At 33.0% G+C, this 11,410-nt stretch overlaps 1 pseudogene; it reads left to right on the top strand.

The window, feature by feature from the left end:
- The first annotated feature begins 6,841 nt into the window (after positions 1 to 6,841).
- On the top strand, positions 6,842 to 8,884 carry LOC145076034 (DNA mismatch repair protein MLH1-like; annotated as a pseudogene).
- Positions 8,885 to 11,410: the final 2,526 nt, after the last annotated feature.

Here is an 11,410-nt window from a genome sequence, read left to right as displayed (position 1 = left end):
ATTTTTTATTAGTATATAACACATAAACATAAAAAAAAGAATAAAAACATTATAAATAAGAGTAATGTCACAAGCATATGCGAAAGTAGGTTGCCCTATTAGGAATAATGTCATTGTAACATAGAATTATAAATCGAAGAATGCAATAATTTCAGTTTTTTACAAAAACGCATAATTGTCCATTTATGTTACAACAAATTACTGGAAAACTAATTTTTATTAAAATATAACACATAAACAGAAACTTTAAAATAAACAAACAATTACAAATAAGATTAATGTCATAACCAAATGCAAAAATAGGTTGCCCTAATAGGAATGTCATTAATGTCACAAAAATTATATAATGACATTTTTTTTGTCACGAAATAACATGGAAACATGAATTAAACAATGCAATATTTTATGTTTTTTGTTTAAAAAAAAAGAATGGCAGTTTTATTGTAAGATAAAATAAAAGGGCATAATTGTCATTTTATAGAAAAAGAAACAGTATCAGTTTTTTTTTCCTGCAAAAATGATGTGGACTAAATAGTAGAAAATATGTATTTGGTTGTGAGATCCTGGTCTAAACATCATGAATAGTAGGATGTCATTATAATCAATAGCATTTAGCATATTGTATAATAACAAAGTTTACAGAGAAGAAGGAGAAGAATATATAAATAATCAAAATAAGAATACATGATTTGTCAAAATTGCTTATACAGAAACGAGGATGCTTTACTAGAATTGCAGAGTCTTTTAGGGTTTAGATACTTTAGATATGAAGCAGCTGATAAAAACAACAAAGCTTAGAAACTTTTTTAGGGGTCCTTTATTTATAAGTGAAAAAATCATTCAAATATCGATTTGATTTGTATTATGAAGCATATAGATTTGGAAAAAGATAAAGTAATTCAAAAAACATTGCTGATTTTATGCAATATCATATCATAATCATAATGTTCGATATTTAAGTTGAATTTTAATGCAGAAAAAATATGATAACCTAATTGCTAATTTGTAGGAGTTTGTGTGGATTAGTCAAAGAAGCAATGGACGGGACAACGTTGATAACCTAGCTGTGGAATGGACACGTGGAATGAACGAGGTCTAAAATGGGGCCACGTGTACTCCTTAGGCGTATTTTATTAGGATTAGAGAAGATTAGAGAAGAGATTAGAGATGTATTATAAGTATAAAGTTTGTTTGTGTATTCTTTTAAATTTTCACTTGAACATATCAACTACAGGAAAAGGTCATTCCCAAACACTGAAAATACCACAATGGATAAGGCGTTGCTAACTTACCGAACGAAATCCCACAACTAAATTTCAAATTCTGTCATTGTAGAGACCAATTAGTGACAGATTTGCAATGAAAATTTCATTGCTATCTTGAAGAAAAAAAATTCGGTAGTTTTCTTGCGACTTTAACGAGCTAAACAAAACTTTAAATAGGTATCACATCTCATATATTATCAAACAAAACACGTCCAACAAAACTTTAAATAAGTTTCAAATCTTATAAAATTTCTTTTAATTCAACATTTCTAAAACGTAAATAGTATTCAAGAAACATTTTTGTTAAGAAGATGCATGTAATGATAACAATTTGTAAAATATGAGAAGTTTAAATTTATACGCATAAGATTTAATTTAAAATACAGAGAGTGTGTGGACAAGTCTAAACCCCTGTGGGGAAGGGAGAGATAACGTGTATATATATACACCATTGAACCATTCGCCATCTCTTCAAGTCGTTGCTTATGCTGATATAATGATGATAAAAGCAGCCAAGAACTTTCGAGAGAGATCTCTCAAAGTGGTTGATTCTGTGTTAATTACATGTTTACTTCAACTATTTAACTCTATTTATATGTAAAATCTATATTATATGTTTTGGATAACTTTTAACGTTCTTATTTGTAGTTGTTAAAGTCAATGGAACTCGTCAAACATTAGATTAATATAATGTTTTATATATTACTCTTAATGAACAAAAAAAATGTCTTTTCTTAATAGAAATGAATTGAGAATCCATAGTTTTCTATACAAAAACTAATTATCTTTCTATTTTTTCTTTCTATTCATCCTTCTATTTATATTAAATATAATGGTGGCAAATGTCTTAAATATAATGGTGAAAAATGTCATAAAATAATATTTATTTTATTAAATATAACAGTTGAATTGTGAATTATACACCTGGATTTGTAGGAAGAAAAACTAAATGATATTTCATTTTTTTTTCGATAACTTTAACTTTTTTTTTTAGTAGTAGGTATAAACATAATGCCTTTGGGACAGGTTTTCCTCACAGAAAGCGCAAGTTGTGTTTGAAATTCATGTTTGGATATCTTTTTCTTGTTCTAAGAACATGTTAATTTACACTTGTGATGTTGGATTATTGGGTGTAGGACGGATCGGTGGAAGTAAATCAGTAATCATAGATGATCTTTACCTTAAAAGAATACAAGATGACTTCATTATTCTGTCAATTAATACATTATATATTTTAACCATTTAATGTAACAAATATAACATGTTTCACGATTATATATATAAATTTTGAATTTTGAACTTAGACATAATATAACCGATGAGACTATATGATAAAAAATAGTTAGTGTGTCATATTAAATTGTTAAACTTATATAATCATAAATGATAATAAATTTAGTAAAAAATTAAAGATATTATAATAATAAAAAAGAAGGATAAACTGCATCATTTGAACGGAACACCTCAATCCGTCCTAAGGGCCACATGGAAGATCAATCAGAACACACTAATAATATTTTGGTTGTATTAGAATTTGAAGTTATCACTTAGGACTTCTTATGAAATTTTACTCTTATGAAAATTTACTCATTACCCATTAGGTTTGCTTTATGAGAATTTTTTTTTTATTATATATAACCCATTAGTTTTGCTTTATGAGAATTTTTTTTTTATTATATATAAGTGTATAACTCAATAAAATAATCGTTTATTATTTAATCAGTTTCAGGCTTAAAAACGTTTGGGGTTAGATACGCCTGGATTCTAGAAAACAATAATTCACTTTTTTTGTCTTTTGTATAAAAAAATTGGTTGAAAGGTCTAGATTTATTTATATGTTTTGACCAGTTTTGTCTTGATGGCTTTGTTAGAACATCCACTGTGGGACTTCATAATTTGTATGGATTGCTTCATGTTTTCTCGAATATAAAAAATGGCTTCGTAGCCCTACCTTCTACTTCTAACAACAGTTCGGTTATTTTTTCGATTAACTCCATATTTCTTATTTAAATAAATTTTTTCTCGAACAACATGAATATTAAATATAAACGAGAAGCTAGAAAAATACAACTTAAATATAATGGTAAATAAAAGTGGAATGACTTGCAATGTTTTTAACTTGTCATTGAATACCTTGTCATTTCTACGGGACTAGATCACAGAAAAAAATAAATAAATAAATAAACAAACGACAAAAAGATTGCTCCAATGTTAATCTTCCTCTTCCTCCTATCATCACTAGCTGTAATATCATCCAACAAGTCTTCCATAGAGCTTGAAGTAGCTGGAATCTCACTCCACCAATTATGAAGATGAGCTAAAACTTCCTTTCCTATAGAACACTCAAGAAAGAAATGGTTTTTAGATTCCTCCTTCGAGAGACAAACATGACAAATAAGAGTCATGACTTGGATTCCTCTATTTCTTAAGTTCGTTAAAGTCGGCAGTCTTTCAATACGAGCCCTCCAAAAAATGATATTGACTTTCCAGGGAACAATTTAATTCAAGTACGTGACACTCCAGACTCTATTCCCATTTCCCATCTAACACTTGTTCTCAAAAACATATAATCAAGGTCAATATTGATGTTGCTAATAATGCCGCATGTTTCACTTTTGTTAGTAGCCGAACGTAACCGCCCTATGTTACCATCACAACCATGCAATGCTTTGATCACCTCTATCTAAAGGGAACCCTGATCTTATTTGAAGTTGTACCACCATTAGCAGAGAAACACAAAATTCAGTACTTGCAAATTACTAATTTCCAAAGCTCTTGATGCTTTTGAGCTCAACACCTTATTCCAAGCAACACACACAACTTTTTTCTTGCCCAAATTTCCACCCCAAAAGAAGCTTCATCTGATACTTTCAAGCTTTCTATATATAGTTTGATATGCGCTTTATACAACGAGAGCATATAGGAACCTAGGTGTCCACAAACTGATTTACACATAATTAGCCTTCCATCAAAAGAGAGACATCGAACTTTCCAAGAAAACAACTTAGTTTGGAATTCATAAACTAAACATTGTTGCGTTTATAATAAAAAAAATAGTCTAAAAAACTATGAGTTTAGGAACGAAACCATTTCAAATAATATCATAAAACTAGTTTTATTTCCCAAGAAAAGGATCATCATGCGAGACATGGAAAGATTAAACACTACAAGAAAAAGACCCTTTTATGACGCGCAAATCACGACACTCGTTGATTTATGTTACGCAAAAGAGAGCGACATTAAAAAAGTGTCATCTCTTCAAAAATTTTAAGGATTTATGTCACGCATTATTGTGTGCCCTTAAATTAGTGTCTCTAGAAAAGAAATTAAAAACACGGAGGGCGCTTTATTTTAAACGCGCGTTCTCTATACCTGTTGCTTTATAATTTTAATGAAACACGCGTTTAGTAGAGGGGGAAACAAAATCCCCAAAATTTTGAAAACCCATCTTCTACCTTCTTTCTATCTTTCATCTTCGCAATCTACTCTCCCCTTCTCTCTTCTCTCCGATCCGCTTCTCCGCCACTCCTTAATACCTTGCAGGAATCTAAAAACTAGAAAACCCCATCCTCACAAAGTCTAGGAAACTAGGGTTTTTTTAATCCCTCAAAGAACGACCCACATCCTCCATAGATCGATCTCTATCGCTTCATTTCTCACAAGATATCGAACACTTTACATTCATAGGGCCACAAAATCGACTATTGCTTGAACTAGGGTTTCGAGTTTGTGTCACATAACCCTCCCTCAAGCTGTTCTCCCTATTCAATCGATTCACTGGTTTTGCTCGACTCCCGCTCACGCCGACCATCGATGTTCAATCGTCGACAATCGCCACAACTATAAGTCTGTATCTTCAAGTCTTTATCGAAGGTTTAATCGAAGGTTCATTTTTATGTAAGTCTTTATCGATGTTCAACCGTTGCTCACGCCGACCATCGATGTTCAATAGATTTATGTGTACTCGGAGAGAGAGACTGAGTAAGTCTTACATCTTGTTTTCTCTCTGGAGTTCCATTTTGGTTTACACCTGAAAAGAAATTAACAATATGATATTTCCATTATTGTTAGGTTTGTGCACAGAAATGAAGAAGATATGCGTAGCTGTGAAAGTATAAGAAAGACATAACCTCTCGTTCCCAGGATTTCAATGCGTGGTACCTCGATGTCATTTCCCAGGCTGAGCTCGCTGGAACGGCCCTGTTCGTGGTACCATGGTTATTCGAACATACGATTATGCCATTTGGGAAGCTATTCAGGTAGGTCTTTGTTTGTTTTGAGACGAACTTGTTAAGCTCTAGCCGTTCGCTTTTGATTTTTTTTACCTTCTTCCAAATTTAACCTAGGTTTTCTCAAAGCCATCTGTGAATCTCCTTTTGGGATTTCTTCATTAGCATGTTTCGAGTTTCAACTACAGTCAACTCTCTGGTTCTATTCCAAATTTTATATGCCAGATCAGTCTCAAAACCATTTGTTCTTATCCCATTCCCAGATGTATTATTTCTTGAGGACATTTGATATGGGGTGTTAAAAGAAGAAGGTTGCTGCTGCTTGATGTCACTGTCATCTGCTTTTCTATTTTTTGAGTGGTTTCCCATGGACAACTCTTCATGCTCTCTTTTCAATCTCTCATTCACTCTCTCTTTATATCACATCTGTGTTTGTGTTGCTTGATGAATGATATTGCTTCATTGAGTCCAGATGTTGTTGATGTTGGTGTGCAACCGATTTCTTAAAAGTAACAGGTGGTGCACTCTCTGTAGCCAAAAAAGGCTCCTGAAAATTGGGACATAGGAGTGTTTGATTCAGGTATATTTTTAGGTATTCATACTGCATCCTGCATCCATGGCAAACAATCCAAAAAGTAGTGGTGGAGCTGTGTGACTTTTGTACTTTTGAAGCTGCACGCTTTGCAAAACTGTTTACACCAGCACCAGGGGAAGCTAATGGAACTTTCCTCCTTTGGTTATAGGTTGATCTTTTAGACTTGTCATACAACAAACTCCATGCTTCAGAAATAAGTTTAAATGCTCCATCTGCACCAACCGATTTGTTTTTATCACGGTGCACCGAGTATCCCATACCAATCGAGTTCACCATTTACCTTGTTTTCTGCAGATATATACACATCAACAATGGTGGACATCTGAGAGATGCCATCAAGATCAGGACAAAGGGTTTGGGACTTTACTGTATATTTCTTGGAAGTAGCAAAATCTTTATCAGCGAATTTCTTCTCAGCGAGTCTTTTTGCCCTAATGGCCTCATCCCTCTTGCATTCCATGGTCGATCCTCAATGTTTCACCTATCTTTCTCTCCTCAAGTAAGGGTGTAAAAGGGCTACAACACAACAAGTACTAAAGGCTGAGACTTGAGGGCTTTCCTTTGGTATACAGGTGGTTGTCACAACCAGTCGACATACCTACTGAAGAGCTAAATTAGGGAAGGTGATTTTTGTGTATGTAAATTGGAAATCACCAAATTGGTTATGATAACAACAGACCTCAATATTATCTCATACATGCATTTATTGTCTAGAACACATTCTAATATCAATATTATCTCCTATATTAGGTATGGAAGTAGCTAGTAACTGAAAAATCAGGATTCAGGTACTACCATAAGAACTTATAATCTTTTCTGCTCACCAAGTTTTTTTTTTATTTTAAATTATTGCACAGTCTGTTCACTGTGGATGTGTTGTTTTAAAGCATCTTCACGAATGTATTGATTTGGGAGGAATATCATGTATAAAATGCATAAGAGAAAGGGGAACACAAGCCCTAACACCAATGCAGGTAATCAGTTATCTATTTCAATCTTTTTTTTCTAATCATTTGATGATCGATTCCTTTTTCTAATCAATTATATCTACTAATGCAGAGCAACCCAACCGAAATTCCTAATGGCTTCATTCCATTTTCTACAACTTGGCATTCATCTGTGATTGGTAATCGAAAAAATGAGAATGCCATGGTAATGAGCTTCATTTAAAGATGAATTTTGATATTACTAAATCTTTGTTATTAAGTGACATTACTCCCCTTTTGATTAGATGATGTGTGTGTTTTTACCAGACTGTGAATTTAATTTATAACACGATTGCACGAAGGAAAACTCTCCAGAACTCTGCTGATGATTATCCAAAAATTGTTGACCTACTTTTTCGGTTTGCCATTCATCATAAAAACGTGAGCTTCTCCTGCAGAAAGGTGAGTAGTTTAACTAATTGTTTTGCATCTGAAACTAATAATTGTTTTGTTCCATAATTTTGGGAGGCATACTGCATACATTTTTTAATAATGGTTTTAATGTCTTGTCCATATCCACTATCCGATTCTTAGCATGGAGCTGGTGCAGCTGATGTTCATGACTCAGTTTCTATGTCTACAAGGCTGGATGCAATCAGATCTGGGTATGGAGTCTTAGTTGCTCGCAGTCTGATGAAGATAGAGGCTTCAGATGCTAATCCATCTACTTCAGTTTTTGAAATGGTTGGCTTTATATCCAACTGTAGTTACTTTGAAAGAAGACAACCATGGTTCTCTTCATCAATGGTATGTGTTACGTATCTATAAACAAACTTTTATGTGTTTGAACAGGCAGTGGATTGCTCTCCTGTCAGTTCAATATCTATAAACAAAGCTTCCTGTGTAAACACATCAACTTCTGGTATGCAACTATACAAGTGTAGTGATGCTCTTCTTTTTTACTTTTCACTTGATATATCTCTTCATGTTCTAACTTGTTTTCATATATTTTAAAGGGTAGCAAAAAATACTTGTAAATAAGATGGTGCAGACAGATTCACAGGATCCTTGATCTGGGAGGATGCATGCTTATTTGCAAGCTAAGCCTTCTAGACCCAATGAAAGAAGTTGTGGCTTGAATTCTGTGAGGTAGGAATTTAGGATCTCTCTATTTCCATATAAACAATGGGTAACACTCCTCATGAAGGTGGACCATAGATATTGATCATGCATGTTCTACTTGTTGCAAATAAAGTTGTCTTCCAAGTGCCAAGTAGATTTTATACTATTTTTTTTTTTATATTTGGATTTTCAGATAAATTACCATACATGTACATCTCCATTAACTTACTGCAGGCCTTCCGTCAGACAGAGGAGGAATCCAAGGAAACTACTGATCTTACAAGTGTTCAGGAACTTATCGATGAGTTTGAACGTGATTATCACTCTGGTATCCTCAATCACCACATTCATTATGAACTATATATGCATAATCTTGTGTTGTTAATGTCTGATGTGGTTCTTTTTGTTAGGTCTTTTGGACACTGTAAGGAACTTCACGTATGTTGGTATATCTTGCCAATGTTGTAAATTTGAGGTAATATATCTGATCTGTTTCTGCTAACTACTTCATATATCTGTATAGTTAAGCTTGCAGAGTTTCTATAGGTTAGGCACTAAATTCTTCTTTCTTTTTGTAGCAAAGAGCTCATGTATCAACTGGTTCTGCAACGATTTGGTTACTTCAATGCAATACAATTAAGTGAGCTTGCTCCATTGCAAGAACTAATCATGCTGGCACTAACTAAATAAGATCCAGATTCAGAAGGCATCGAGAATGATGACTTAAAAGGAACGATTAATGCTTAAGTAAGTCTTTCAGTTTGAGGTCCCTCTGGTTTTAGCATTATGAAACATCAACATACTTTCATTAATTTGTTTATAACATCATCCTACTTTTATTTCCTTAATAAACAAAAAGGTGAAACTTCAATGCAACAATAGAAAGAAGTGAAAGTATGTAGCTAATTTTAACATTCTCATTTAAATTGTAGGGGTTTATTGTTCTTTCTTGCATGATATCAGTAAACTTCAGTACCTTCTTGGTGATTGGAAAAACATCTCCTGTAACTTATCAAGTATTGGGTCATTTAAAAACATGCCTAGTTTTTGGCTTTGGGGTATGTTTTATTACATGATCCATTTAGTTGGAGAAACATTCTTAATTTTGTACTCGTGATGCTCAACCAAAAGTCATTGAACCATTAACATAATTATCTTAGGTAATCATCAATTCCATTCCCTTTCTTATTCCATTCCATTCCTCATATATTGTTATCTGATTGATTTATATTGTTGAGGACTATTTTCGTTGTCTGATTGTTCATTCCTCATATATTTTTCTCATTTCCTTTGATAAATGTGGAATACGGAGTGAACACTATAAAAGAAAATAGTCCTCAAAAGTTAGGTGTGTGGAGTTTAGATAAAGATTTGCATGCGCCAAACAAGAGGCACCGCCACTGAAACTTTAAGAGCTGAGAACAAAGCTGAATCCACAGAGAAGGTTCAATTACAATTTACAAATCTGCCCTTCTATTTTCTTAAGTATTATCATATTTGTGAAACTTAACAGCAGTTGTTGGTCTTCCTCTTCGTGATCCTCTAATGAAGTGGCCAACTTGCATCATGTAATAACATTTTAGGCGAAGATGTAGGTATATGTTTTTTTAATGAATAATGTAATCATATGTATGAATATGAAATAAAGTATGTTATTTAGTATGTGATATCTAATCATGTATAGGGAGAAAACTTCTATTGATTTGTTTTATCTTTCCATGGATTGATTATTTGTATGACATTAAATTTTATGCAATGGATTGTATTTTTTATATATGATATTTTATTTTTTTGTTATGAGACATTAAATGCAAATTTAATTTGAAAATTAGTAAATGTATAAATAATATTTTTTTTAAACATTTGAAATTATGATACGCAAAAATGTGTGTCATCTTCATTTATGACATGGCCTTTCTTGACAGGGGCTTCCTTGATATGCATTGCGTGTCATAAACACGCGCGCCGTAAGGTTACGACATGCAAATGTGTGTCGTCTTCCTTTATGACAGGGCCTTCCTTGATACACATTGCGTGTCATAACTGCGCGTCGTAAATGCGTGTCATAAATGTGCGTCGTCATTAGACGACGCACAAAAGTGTGTCGTCTCTCGTTATGACAGGGCCTTCCTTGACACGCATTTGCGTGTCGTCTGAGCGTTTTACGACACGTATTACGCATCGTAAAAGACTGTTTTTCTAGTAGTGAAAACACATCTATAGGGGAAAAAGAAGTAACAACCTTTGTAGTTCTCTGAGTCCTCAAGGGGAGGCTAGAAAGTTGATTTAGAAGGCAATGATCCAAAGTAGAATCTCTCTATGTATATTTACCAACAAGTCACCAAACCACTTCAAGATGACAGTCTTCACTTGTAACTAAGTTCTTATTAAACCTTAAAGAACTTATACTAAATAAGCCTTAAAATGAGAAACAACTAAAGCACTCAATACTAAACAACAAATTGAGAGAGAGAGAGAGAAAGAGAGAGAGAAAGAGAGAGGGAGCTTATTGTTCTCGGCTTTTCATCAAAATAAGAAAAAAGGGTTAGGTCCCATAGTTTATATGTCTTGTGTTTGAGTCATAATGCGAAAACATTTGTAATTTTAATATCATAAGTCTTCAATGTTTTTTTTTTCCGAATGTATGTTTAGTTTCAGAGTTTATGTACCGAAGTTTCATAGTGAATGTGCTTAAATATTTTACTAGATGTCATTATCTAGGTGTCATTTTGTTATTAGATGTTTCTCTAACCAACTCCCTAGGTGTTAATCTATATAAAGGGATGTTTGCTAGAAAGTAGAGGATACTTTTGAGTAGTTCTTATGATCAAATTGTAATTGAGCTTGTATTCTTTAAATCGAAATCAAATCTTATTTACTCTCGTGTGTTTAATGCTTACTTTTTCCAAGAATGATTTCAGTCTTTTAGAATCCATTCGATCCTACAAGTGGTATCCGAGCAAGGAAATCCTTGATTCTTTTTAAAATACTTGATACTTTTGTGTTCGTCAAGTTTGTCATTTCTCGTTTCTATTTTTCTAGATTATTCTGCAATTGCAATATGTTTGTAATTTGATAGGGAATTTATCGTTCTAGAACTCATTTCGATTTGAATTCATGTTTTTACTCATCGATATGATTCATTGTTCAAAATGTCATTAAAATCATGTCAAAATAAGATTCACATGTTGTGTCGTTTAACTTTTCCAGTTGCATTGGTTCAAACATTAGGATTCCAATTCTATTTCCATATGATTACGAAAATTTTGGGTG

Source organism: Lactuca serriola, chromosome 9, assembly GCF_051521515.1.
Source record: "Lactuca serriola cultivar US96UC23 chromosome 9, Lser_US96UC23_V15, whole genome shotgun sequence".
Classification (NCBI taxonomy): Eukaryota; Viridiplantae; Streptophyta; class Magnoliopsida; order Asterales; family Asteraceae; genus Lactuca; species Lactuca serriola.
The sequence above is the reverse complement of the archived record's forward strand: the minus strand, read 5'-3'. Positions and strand labels throughout refer to the sequence as shown.